This window comes from Rhinopithecus bieti, unplaced genomic scaffold (genome assembly GCF_001698545.2).
Source record: "Rhinopithecus bieti isolate Rb0 unplaced genomic scaffold, ASM169854v2 scaffold_31734, whole genome shotgun sequence".
Classification (NCBI taxonomy): Eukaryota; Metazoa; Chordata; class Mammalia; order Primates; family Cercopithecidae; genus Rhinopithecus; species Rhinopithecus bieti.
The window spans coordinates 63,871-76,776 of record NW_016813597.1 but is presented as its reverse complement, the minus strand read 5'-3'; the positions used below and the strand labels follow the sequence as shown (position 1 = coordinate 76,776).

The 12,906-nt window shown below is 46.3% G+C and overlaps 1 pseudogene; it reads right to left on the bottom strand.

The window, feature by feature from the left end:
- Positions 1-10,559: 10,559 nt before the first annotated feature.
- On the bottom strand, positions 10,560-12,289 carry LOC108513099 (keratin, type I cytoskeletal 18 pseudogene; annotated as a pseudogene).
- Between the last annotated feature and the right edge of the window lie 617 nt (positions 12,290-12,906).

Below are 12,906 nucleotides of genomic sequence, written 5' to 3'. Positions count from 1 at the left end.
AGTCGCATGGCCGCAGTATAAATTGGATAATCAGTCTCAGTGGCCTGCAGAAGGCACTCTAGACTTTAACATCCTCACGGATCTGACCAACTTCTGCAAGAGACTAGGCAAATGGCACGAGATACCCTATGTTCAAGCCTTTTGGGACTTGCGTTCTCGCCCAGATCTCTGCGCCCAATGCTCGTTAGCTCAGGTTCTACTGGCAATGTCTCTTCCCTCAAACAAGGAGAGGGATGATTCCTCCTCTTTTTCTGAGCCTCCTGATACCCTATCCCAGCCGCCCTTCCTGTCTCCTGCCCAACCTCCTCCTTACCCTGACCCGCCATTATCCCTATCCTCGTCAATGCCTCCCCTCCCTTCCACCCCTCATGTGCCCTTACCAAACCCGACAGATTCTGTCTCCCCTACCTCCACCTCCTCCCCTTCCTCACCTGTCTCAGCCCATACTGGGTCCAGGACCTACCTCCTGTGTCCCTTGCGAGAGGTGGCAGGCACCAAAGGAGTAGTCTTGAGTCCATGTGCCGTTTTCATTGGCAGATTTGTCTAAGGTTGAGGAGCGTGCAGGCTCCTTTTTGGCCAATCCTACTCATTATATCAAAGAGTTCAGGTATCTATGCTAGGCATATGATCTCACTGGGCATGAACTCCATGTCGTTATGACCTCAACCCTGTCTCCTGAGGAGCAGGAGTGCATCCTAGTGGCAGCCAGGCAGCACGCTAACCAGGTTCATTTAACTGACCCCGCCATGCCAGTCGGCACCGAGGCAGTGCCCTCTGCTGAGCCCGACTGGGACTACCAGGTAGGACAGGCAGGTCGCCACCGCCGAGACATGATGGTTCGTGTCTTCTTGCCAGCATGCAGGCAGCCTCTAACAAATCAGTCAACTTTAACAAACTAGAAGAGGTAGTCCAAGGCGCAGATGAAAATACGGCCGTTTTTCTCAGCCGGCTGACCGAGGCACTTATTCAGTACACCCGCCTTGACCTTGCCTCCCCCACAAGAGGAACCGTCTTGGCCTCATATTTCGTTTCTCAGTTGGCCCCTGATATCCAAAAAAAATTTAAAAAGGTGGAAGAAGGCCCTCAAACCCCCATTCAGGATTTAGTCAAACTGGCCTTCAAGGTCTACAACTCCAGGGAGGAAGCAGCTGAGGCCCAATGACAGGCCAGTCTAAAACAGAAGGTACAACTCCAAACCCAGGCCTTGGTAGCAGCCCTGAGGCCGGCCAGCTCCAGGAGCTCCCAGAAAAGAGGTACTACCTGAGCGCCACCTGGTGCCTGCTTCAAGTGCGGCAATGATGGCCACTGGGCCAGGCAGTGCCCTAACCCAAAGGAGCCAACTCGCCCCTGTCCGAACTGTCGACATATGGGCCACTGGAAGTCAGACTGCCCTGACCTAAGGACGGTCGCTGCGCCTCCACGTGACGACCCTCCTCCAGGTATTAGAGGCGCCTTCCAGCTCCTCGACACTGACGAAGATTGAAGAGGCCCAGACTCAGGGACCCCTCTCACTCTCGCAGAGCCCAGGGTCATGCTCCAGGTAGTGGGTAATGCCGACTAGTTCCTGCCAACTCACCATGTAATACTCCTATCCTGCCTGTACAGAAAAGCTCTGGGGCCTATCACTTTGTACAGGACCTATGCCTCATCAATGAAGCAGTAGTCCCTACCTTTCCAGTTGTTCCTAATCCATATCCTTCCTTATGGACACGGAGGCTACCTACTCTGTTTTGCCTTCCTTCAGTGGCCCCAGCCACCCCCCCACTGTCACAGTCATGGGAATTGACGGCACTCCCTCCACCTACCGCCAGACTCCTCCTCTGTCTTGCCGCCTGGATGGCTCCCTCTTCTCGCACTCATTTCTTATCATTCCTTCGTGCCCAGTCCCCTTGTTAAGACAATATTTCCTCTCCAAGCTAGGGGCCTCAGTTCACTTCCGACCCAACCCCTCCCCACACCTCGCGTTCCTCTTCCCCCTTCTCTCACCTGACAAACCCTGCCAGGCTGATCCCCACTCCCGTTTCCAGTCCCCTTAACCCTAAGGTGTGGGACACCTCCACCCCAATCATTGCCCAACACCACACTCCGGTCCACATCCGGTTAAAAGACCCTTCCAAGTTCCCCTCTAGACCCCAGTTCCCTATCTCCCTTGAACACCAACAAGGACTAAAACCCATCATTACACACCTGCTCTGGCAGCACGTTCTAGTTCCTGCCAACTCACCATGTAATACTCCTATCCTGCCTGTACGGAAAAGCTCTGGGGCCTATCACTTTGTACAGGACCTATGCCTCATCAATGAAGCAGTAGTCCCTACCTTTCCAGTTGTTCCTAATCCATATGCACTCCTCTCGCGCGTTCCCCCTGACACCACTCATTTCACTGTCCTTGACCTGAAGGATGCCTTCTTTACCATCCCTCTACACCTAGACTGCCACTTTCTGTTTGCCTTCACATGGGAGCACCCAGACACTCATGTTCCTTCCCAGCTGACCTGGACTGTCTTGCCTCAAGAGTTCTGAGATAGCCCCCATTTTTTCGGACAGGCACTGGCACGGGACATCTTCCTCTGTCCCCTAACCCATAGCACCCTTCTACAATACGTAGATGATCTATTACTATGTAGTCCTTCCTGGGAGTGCTCCCTTGCAGACACTGCTACACTTTTAAATTTTCTAGGCGACTGAGGTTATCAGGTTACCCCGACTAAGGCTCAACTTTGCACCACTACTGTCACCTACCTAGGTATACTCCTCACACCCACTACGAAAAGCCTCACGGCAGATAGAATGAGCCTCATCAAAACTCTCCAGCCTCCTCAGGATGCAGAAGAGATCTTGTCCTTCCTAGGACTGGTAGGGTATTTCAGGCATTGGATTCCCACCTTCGGGGTCTTAGCCAAGCCCCTCTACCAGGCTGCCAAGGAGATACCCACTGGACCACTGTCCGACCCCTCCTTGGTTGCCAACTCTTTCAAGAAGCTTCAGGACTGTCTCCTTTCTGCCCCTGCTCTCTCTCTCCCCAACCCCCTTTGGCCCTTTCATCTATTCACTGAGGAGTGCCAGAAGGTAGCTACTGGGCTCCTAGCCCAGCCGGTTGGATCCACATACCAGGCTGTGGCCTATCTCTCCGAGCAGTTAGATCCCACAGTCCAGGGCTGGCAACCTTGTCTGCGAGCCCTGGCCGCTGCCACAGAACTTACCCAAGACGCCCTCAAGCTTACCCTAGGGCATCCTCTCACAGTCTATTCTTCTCGCCGACTGTCAGATCTCATCACACACAAGTGTCTCAGCCATCTCACCCTGTCCCAGCTTCAACAGTTACACCTGCTATTCATTGAGAACCCTCACATCACTCTCACCACCTCACCCCTTCTAAATCCTGCTACCCCTTGCCCACTCTAGGATATGGTTCCACCACCGCACATTCCTGCCCAGAAGTTCTCACCAACCTGCCACCTGCTCGCCTCGGTCTTTCTGAACAGCCGTTAGAACATCCAGACCGTACCCTGTTCGTAGATGGGAGTTTTGTCTTAACCCCAATGGATGCCAACAGGCAGCATACACTGTCGTAACAGCAACCCAAATGGTTGAAACCGGGCCCTTGCCGCTAGGCACCACCTCCCAGAAGGCTGAACTCATTGCCCTTACTCGTGCCTTACTTCTTTCCTAAGGGCAGAGGGTTAATATCTATACAGACTCTAAATATGCTTACCTTATTGCACATATTCACTCTATTCTCTGGGAAGAGCGCGGGTTTCTTACCACCAAAGGGACTTCAGTAGTCAATGGACCACATATAAAGAGGTTATTTGATGCTCTCCAGGCCTGCAAAGAGGTAGCCATCATCCACTGCAAAAGCCACCAGCATTCTAAGGACCCTGTGTCACAAGGTAACAGCCTAGCTGACTCCACTGCACGGGCCACTGCCCTCACTTCCTCCCCTCCCCGAGCGCCTTTACTCTTTCTTTTCCCCACATATTCCCCGACTACTCTTCCCAGGAACTTCAAACTCTGATGGCCCACCCCAGTGTTACCCGAAACAAGGATGGGCGGGTGTTCATTGACAGCTGAATAGCGCTCCTTCAGACTCAGGCAGTACATATACTGACCGACATACACCACTCTCTCCACATAGGACCCAGGGCTATGTATAACTTCCTAGAACCCATCTTTCACCTTCCCTCACTGCAGGCCCAAATTAAGAAAGTACATCAGCAATGTGACACCTGTTGGGCCACTAAACCCCAAGGTAGGCTCAGACACCCAGGACCTACTCATCAGCTAAGAGGCCACCAGCCAGGAGAAGACTGGCAACTTGATTTTACCCACATGCCCCAACATAAAAAATTTCGCTACCTCAGGATGGATTGAGGCTTTCCCCACCCCTTGAGAGACAGCAGAAGTCGCGGCAACTATTCTTCTAGAGCACATCGTCCCCAGATTCAGTCTCCCCGAACCATCCAATCAGACAATGGTCCGGCTTTCATTTCCAAACTCACCCAGCAGGTGGCAGCCGCACTCCAGATTACCTGGAAGCTCCACATTCCCTACCATCCACAGTCTTCTGGTAAGGTAGAATGCACAAACGGCCTCCTTAAACTGCATCTAACCAAACTCTCTCTAGAAACCTGCCTCTCATGGATAACTCTCCTTCCCTTGGCTCTTACTCATCTCAGGGCAGCTCCACAGGCCCCACAGGGCTCAGCCCTTTTGAGCTGCTGCACGGACGCCCATTCCTCTTCCAGGAGCTGCCAGCCCTCTCCCCTCCCTTAGGCTCCTACCTTCCTTACTTAACCCTCCTTCGTGAGCTTCTAAGAAAACACGCGGACTGGTGTCTCCCCACACCCTCTTCCCTAAACCCTAAAATCGCACTGTTGTAGCACCAGGAGACCTGGTACTGGTCAAGCAGCTGCAGCCCTGAGCCTTATCTCCCCGGTGGGAAGGACCATACACTGTAATCCTTACCACGCCCACTGCTGCCAAGCTCCTCAGCCTTCCCTCCTGGTATCATCTGTCCCAGCTGAAAAGGCACCCACCCAGCATGATTCTAGGTGGATGGCTCAGGCTGTTGCCCCTACTAAACTATGACTTACGCGTGCCAGTAATGACCGTCTGCCTAACCTTCCTCAGCAATCCAGTTTTCCTGAGCCTAGGTAAGACTCCTGCCCAAACTCCCCTGTCAACCCATTCCGCTGGAGATTCTGTCAGAGACCTAGACCCAAAACAATCACATAAGTTCCCACATCTTAGCCACAGTTGAGTGCCAGCCCCAAGGGTGCCAGAGTCAAGTTACGTTTAATTTTAACACGTTGACCTACTGGTGGAACCTGGTATATGCCTTTCTCTACTGATCAGGCTAGAATACAACTGTCCCCTCAATTAACTGGGTAGAAACTAACGGTGGGTGTCCATATCATTATTGTCAAACATGCATCTTTTACTTACCTTCGACATGTCCATACACCAAGTGGCAGCAACCGGCATCAAACAGTTCGGTTAGTCAGATCATACGGAAAAGGAGAAGTGCCTACATTTTCCTTACCATTCCTGACCCGTGGGACCCATGGTGGGCATCAGGTATAGAGGCTCGCCTTTACCGACACAGCTGTGAGTCTTATTCCGTAGCCCAACTCAAGATTTATAGAGCCTACGTCAGGGTCACAAGCAGCCTTGTCAGCCTGGCCTCCGACGTCAAACAATAAGAAGACGTCATCTCAGCTCTAGCCAACCCAGACAACACAGCCAACTCAGACAACAAGCCTCAGGGCAGCGGTAACCCTTTTCTTGGCTAACCCTAGTCAGAGAAGGGGCCCAGGTAGTACATATGGTCAGAGTGCACAATATCTTCCGTTGTTTCTTGTGTGCAGCATTAAATAAGCCCCACTGGTTGTGGTACCTTTACCTAGCCCTTTTAACTCCTCTAACATAACCCCTCCTTTCCCCTTCCCAGCCGAACCCTGGGGAAGTTCCTTTGTTCCAAGACCCACTTAGACAGCAACTCCCCTTTTGCTACTGCACCCCTACTGCTTCCTGGTGCAATTGGACAGGATCGGCGCCTCCAAATCTCACTGCCCCCCCAGGTGGGTATTTTGGTGCAACTCCACCCTGTCAAAACTCTCAAGGCTTCCAACACTACCCTATGCTTTCCCATCTCCCTAGTCCCCAGCCTCACTCTGTACAGTGAAGCTGAGCTATCCTCTCTTCTGTCCCTTGCCCATCCCCGCCAGGCAAGGGCAGTATTCCTTCCGCTAATGATTGGAGTCTCTTTAGCCGCATCCCTCGTGGCCTCTGGCCTTGGAACTGGAGCCTTAACTCATTCTGTCCGATCCTCTGAAGACCTTACAGCCCGATTACAGGTAGCAATCGAAGCTTTGGCAGAATCCCTGGCTTCCCTCCAACGACAGATCACCTCAGTTGCCCAGGTGGCAGCCCAGAATCACAGGGCACTCGACTGCCTTACGGCTGACAAAGGCAAGACCTGGATGTTCCTTAATGAAGGATGCTGCTACTACATCAATGAGTCAGGACTAGTAGAAACCAACCTCCTCACTCTAGAAAAAACCCAAGAAGGACTCCACAAAAAAAACCTCAGGATTAGAGTCCCCACTTGGGTGGTGGCAGTCATCCATGGCCGGCTGAGTCCTACCCTTCCTAAGCCCCTTACTAATCATTGGCTTCTTACTACTCATAGCTCCCTGTATCCTCCGCTTCATCCAGGACTGCATGAAAGAAGTCTTCCAGGTCACTTTCAATCAGATGCGGCTCCACCCCTATACCCGAGTTCCGACCTCTGAAGAACCCCAGGACGACCCATACCAGCAGGAAGCAGCCAGATGAACATGTTGCCCCTTTTTTCTTATTAGGAAGAGGTCAGAATGTTAGGCAGGGATCTAGACCCGACATGGCGGCGCCAGCCGGCGTAGCAGGCCCTTTGTCCGAGACTTCCCTTCCTCTTTGAACACACCCGCAAACTTGCATACGTCAGAGGTTCCGGCTGGGCAACCACACTCCCCTATGACCTGCAGCTCACCTGCATTCCACAAGTTCGTAAACAGCAGTGTCAGTTAGACCCCTTGCTCGACTCCTGCTCTAGTAGTTTCAAGACCCCCCAGGCCCTGTTTGTACAACCAGCTTCCCTACCTCTCGGGCTATAAAAAGCCCCTACCCTCCTCCCTCAGCTCAATTTCCTCAGTCTGCACCTTGGGACTGAGAAGCCTCGCCCGTGAGTCCTAATAAAGGCTATTCTCACTGCCATTTGCCTTGTGTCTTCGTTCCCAGTTCAGCTCCAGCCTGTTTACCTTTACAGTAATAAGCATACAACTTCTTTTCTCAGCAGTCATAAATTGTCATTCTCATTACTCTGTCATTTCCTTTAGCACTCCCTGTTAGGGAGACAGAATCTGGCCATTAGGCAGTAATCCAAAAAGCCAAAACTTTGAACATAGGTTCCACTGTTCTCATTCTATACTGAGGAAGATACTAAAAGTTGGATGTTTTCTCTTGAGCCTAATTGCTGTTCTGGGAAGGAAGAAGGGATGTGGTGAATATAATCCAGACCTGGTTACCTTCTACAACAAGGTTTTCCAACATGCCCTATTTTGTTGTTATTGTTCTGTTTTGTTTTAGGCATTCAGCAGCCTGGAATCATGGTTTTTAGGTTCTGTCTCTAGTGATAAGTGGAAAAGAGGAATGAGGAAGGGACTTACTGGCTCAATTGGAAATGGAAACTAAGAATTCATGACTGTGTGCTCTCCCTTGGATGCCCCTGTTCTACATTAAAGGAAATATCTTTGAAATTTAAAAAGATAAGGAATAATAGGCATAAACCCCAATAGGAAAGAATGAAGAAATAACAAAGGTTAGAGGTGCAAAGGCAAAAGAGGAAACTTTAAAAATGTGGTGTGGGAAATTCTGTTCCAATTGGTTCTGGAAAATCCTAGATTTTCTTCTTTTGCTGCCAAGAAAGCAGACAGAAATTTTCTCCCCTATGCTTATTATGCTTTTAAATCTTCTAAAACTATTTTTGTGCCTCTATTAACATTCCAGGGCATTCACACTGAGAGCCAAAGTCCTCCTCTTCCTTTTGTTATTCCTGTGAAGACCTTGTGGTCTGAGTGCTTTTCCATTGTTTTGGGGGATCTGGAGAAATCTGCACATTTTAGGAGACTTCTATATTAAGCTATTTTGTAAACATTTGTGCCTCCTGCCAGAAGTTTGTGAGAGTAAAAGCGTAGACATTGCGGTTTGGTTCGCCTATTTCATAAACACCAAGGGCAAATGTTTCTGGTTTACAATTTTCAGTCCTATGATTTCAAATGTGATTCTACAAAAAAATCTGACAAAAATTTTATCAGAGCCCAAAGCACCTCAGCACATATGAAAAAGTTGTGTCTTCTATTTCACGTTATTCTTTTTTTCATCTCTGGTTATATCGGTCAAAAGATTTCCTTTTTCTTAGTAGGAACTAACTTAGAAATTTGAACTCTGTATACAAAGTGCCTCTCATTTGGAATAGTTTATTGTATCTACTCACCTTAAAGAATTTTTAAATATCTTAATGCCATAAAAAACTTAGAAACTTACCTGGAATAGAATAAATTCTCAATTGTTACATTATTTCTTAATAAGTTATTTTAATAATCATATATAAAGCTTAGTGGGACTGTGATCTGTATGTTTTCACCTTCCAATCTTTGTGTATGCCAAATTAGCATGTAGTTTTATCTTCATGAGTTTCAAAATAGCATGTTGAATTTATATGTTACATAAAAAGTGAATTAGATACTTTGTATCCACCTCACATTAATAAAAGTTTTGATTTGTGTGTCTAAGTTTACTGCATAGAAAAATTTATCATTAGTGTTTCCATTTACTTTCCTCAACAGGTATCTGAATGATAGTATACTTTATTTCTAATTGCTTATTATATATTAGTGTTTCATGCCATATTTTACAATATTCATATTGCTCCCATATTTTAAACTGTAAGGCTTTTCTTTGCTTTTAAAACAATAAATTAGGTCAGATGCGATGGCTCATGCCTGTAAACCCAGCACTTTGGGAAGCTGGGGTGGGTGGATCGCGAGGTCAGGAGTTTGAGACCAGCCTGACCAACATGGTGAAACCCCATCTCTACTAAAAATACAAAAATTGGCTGGGCACGGTGGTACACGCCTGTAATCCCAACTACTCAGGAAGCTGAGACAGGAGGACCCAGGAGGCAGAGGTTTCAGTGAGCCAAGATTATGCCACTGCACTCCAGCATGGGCAACATTTTGTATAAAAAGAGGAGCACTATATGAAGAACATAATTAAAAAGTCTCTCTAATATCATGGAAATCTTTATTAAATTTTTCTAGTAAATGCTCTGTATGGAAGATTATAATGCATTTATTGTGAAATTTTGTTACTCTAACCGTATGCTAATAATTCAAAATCTGCTCTTTATAGGTACTCAGTTATGGTTGAACATTGTAGTTATCTAGAAAAATTATTCTTCAGTTGTATCTTTTGTTTATTCAGTATTTCACTGGTTAATGTTTATTTAATTTTGTTTCACTTTTTTCTTTTTTTGTTCTTTACTCTTTTCTTTTCCTTTCTTTTTTTAATTTATTATTATTATTATACTTTAAGTTCTAGGGTACATGTGCATAACATGCAGGTTTGTTACATATGTATACTTGTGCCATGTTGGTGTGCTGCACCCATCAACTCGTCAGCACCCATCAACTCATCATTTACATCAGGTATAACTCCTAATGCAATCCCTCCCCCCTCCCCCCTCCCCATGATAGGCCCCGGTGTGTGATGTTCCCTTTCCTGAGTCCAAGTGATCTCATTGTTCAGTTCCCACCTATGAGTGAGAACATGCGGTGTTTGGTTTTCTGTTCTTGTGATAGTTTGCTAAGAATGATAGTTTCCAGCTGCATCCATGTCCCTACAAAGGACACAAACTCATCCATTTTTATGGCTACATAGTATTCCATGGTGTATATGTGCCACGTTTTCTTAATCCAGTCTGTCACTGATGGACATTTGGGGTTGATTCCAAGTCTTTGCTATTGTAAATAGTGCCGCAATAAACATACGTGTGCATGTGTCTTTATAGCAGCATGATTTATGATCCTTTGGGTATATACCCAGTAATGGGATGGCTGGGTCATATGTTTCACTGTTTTATATTTCTGTATTTCCTTGTTAGGATAGGCTGCTTTGCATCATTTGTGTTTTAGTTTTGTGTATGTATTAGAATTTTATGACTATGTTCAACTCTGTACCCTTTAAGAAAGTGTAGAAAAAAAGTCAAGTATTAATCAACCATATGCCTATTGCCAATATAATTCTCTGTTTGCCTGTATAAACATTAATCACACTTTGTTTATGACTTGTGTATTTGTTTTATTAGTTGGTAGTCAATTATTTTTTAATCCTCTCTGGGTGAGTAGTTGTGGAAATTGTTCTAATTTCCACATCTATGTATTAATGAATTCATATTGCTTTTGTGTGAGAAACACTTCAGTGATTTGAAGATAATTATTTTTTGACCTCTGAACTTTTTATTGGCATCCTGCTCCCCAACAATGTCTCAAAACTTCAGTGTCCTTGGTCTCAGACACCACTTTGCCGTCCGCTATCCTGCGGGCGGTGATCTTTTGGATGGTTTGCAGGTATTTGCTGTCCAGGGTATCACCAAGATTGAAGTCCTCCCCATCTTCTAGCAGGCGACATTAGGAGGTGATATCAACTTCCAACTTCACCTTGATGTTCCACAGGGCCTAGTGCTCCTGGGCCTGGTTCCCTTCTGCCTGAGTCTGTGTCAGCTCTCACTCCAGGTGTGGCAGGACCCTGTTGAGTTGTTCCATCTGCATCTACCTCCCTCAGGCTGTTCTCCAAGCTGACCTTCAGATTTCTCATTAAGTCCAGGTCGATCTTCAAGGACTGGACTGTACATCTCAGCTCCTTCAGAGTCATCTCAGCAGCTCCAATCTCAGCGGCCTGCGTGGTGACTATTGTGGTGCTCTCCTCAATCTGCTGGCACCAGTAAGTGTCCAGCTCCTCTTAGTTCTTCTGAGCCATCTCGTCATATTGGGCCTTGATGTCTGCCATGATCTTGTCAAGGTCCTGAGATTTGGGAACATCTACCTCCATGGTCAACCAAGAGCTGGAATCAGGGCTTGTAGACTGTTAACTTCCTCCTCATGGTTCTTCATGAAGAGCAGCTCTTGCTTGTGGACCTCGATCTCTGTCTCCAGCAGCATCTGACTGACACTGGTGTCATCAGTGACCTTGGAGATCCCATGGATATTGCTTTCCACAGACTGGCACATGGTCATCTCTGGCTCACACTTTGAAGTCATCAGCAGCAAGACGGGCATTGTCAATCTGCAGAATGATGTGGGCACTGTCCACAGAATTTGCAAATTCTGAGCTCTCAGGTCTTCGATGGTTTTGAAGTAATGTCTTTAGTCTCTGATCTGGTGTCCCTTCTTCTACAGGTGCTCCCGGATTTTGCTCCCAGCTTCCAGTTCTCACTCTCCAGACTCCTCAATCTGTCCAGGCAGGAGGCCAGGGCTTGCATGGTTTCGCTTTCATTCTGGATGTCCCCTTTACCTGCCAGACCCCTGGCAATCCCTGTGGCCAGGCCCTCAGGACCCAAGCTGCCCCAGGAGCTGGTGTAATGGGACACAGAGATCCGGGATCCCCAGCCTCCAACGCCTGCATAGACGCTGGCAGTGCTGCTGACCTGCTGGGCACTTTAGTTGGGCAACTGGACAGAGCCCAGGGACCGGTAGTTGGTGGAGAAGGTGCGGAGTGAGTGGTGAAGCTCATGCTGTCTGGGGAGGAAGCGAGAGAACAGGACTCAGGTTTGCAGAGAAGCAGAAGGTAATTATTGAAATACTTTATAACTCTATCTCTACTTAGATATTGTTTTTTGCATTGTTATAAGAAAGACATAAATTGACAGTTATTTACAATTTTACAAGAATTTACAATGACAATAATTATATAGTTTAGGTATGTTAAGCATATCGGCATTATGTGACATATCTCTAGAATATTTTTATCTTACAAAACTAAAACTCAGTACACCTGAAACAACTGCCCATGTTCTCCTTTGTTCATCCCTTTACAAATGCCGTCTTATTCTGTTTCTAAGGGTGTTACTACTTTAGATATTTTGTACATGTGGATTCACACAGTATCTGTCTTGTATCTGGCTTATTTTATTTAGCATAATGTCATCAAGATTGTATTTTTATTGTAGATAATAGGTTTTCTGCTTTTCAAAAACGGAGTAACATTATATTATTTCGGTATTCCAAATTGTATTCATTCATTCATTTGTTGGGGGAAGTATGGGTTGCTTTGACCTATTGATTTTTGTAAATAAAGCTGCAATACATATGTGAGAGTTTACATCTTTTTTGCATTCTGTCTTATTGGTCTAGTTGTCTATCTTTGTGCCAGTAACTAACTACTTTGACTACTGTAGATTTATAACATGTTTTAACATCAGGAATTGTAATATTTCTAACAGTTTTCTTTTTTCTCTTTTGAAAATTGTAGAGTTCTTTGTGGTCCCCTGAAATTCCATATACATTTGGAAGTTACATTTTCTGTTTCTGTCAAAAATAAAATTAAGAATTTCATAGGGATTGCATTAAATCTGTAGGTCACTTTGGACAGTAGAGACATGTTCAAAATATTAATTTTTCTAACTGTTGAACAAAAGTATGTTCAAGAGCGAATTGTTTTTCATGTATTTGTAAATTGTATGAATTTCCTTCTGTTACTGATTTCTAGTTTTAATCTTTTGGTCAGAAATTATAGTCTGTAACATTCCATTTAAAAAAAAATCTGATAAAATTTTTTTTTGGCCTAATAGGTTTTCTTTTTTTAGGA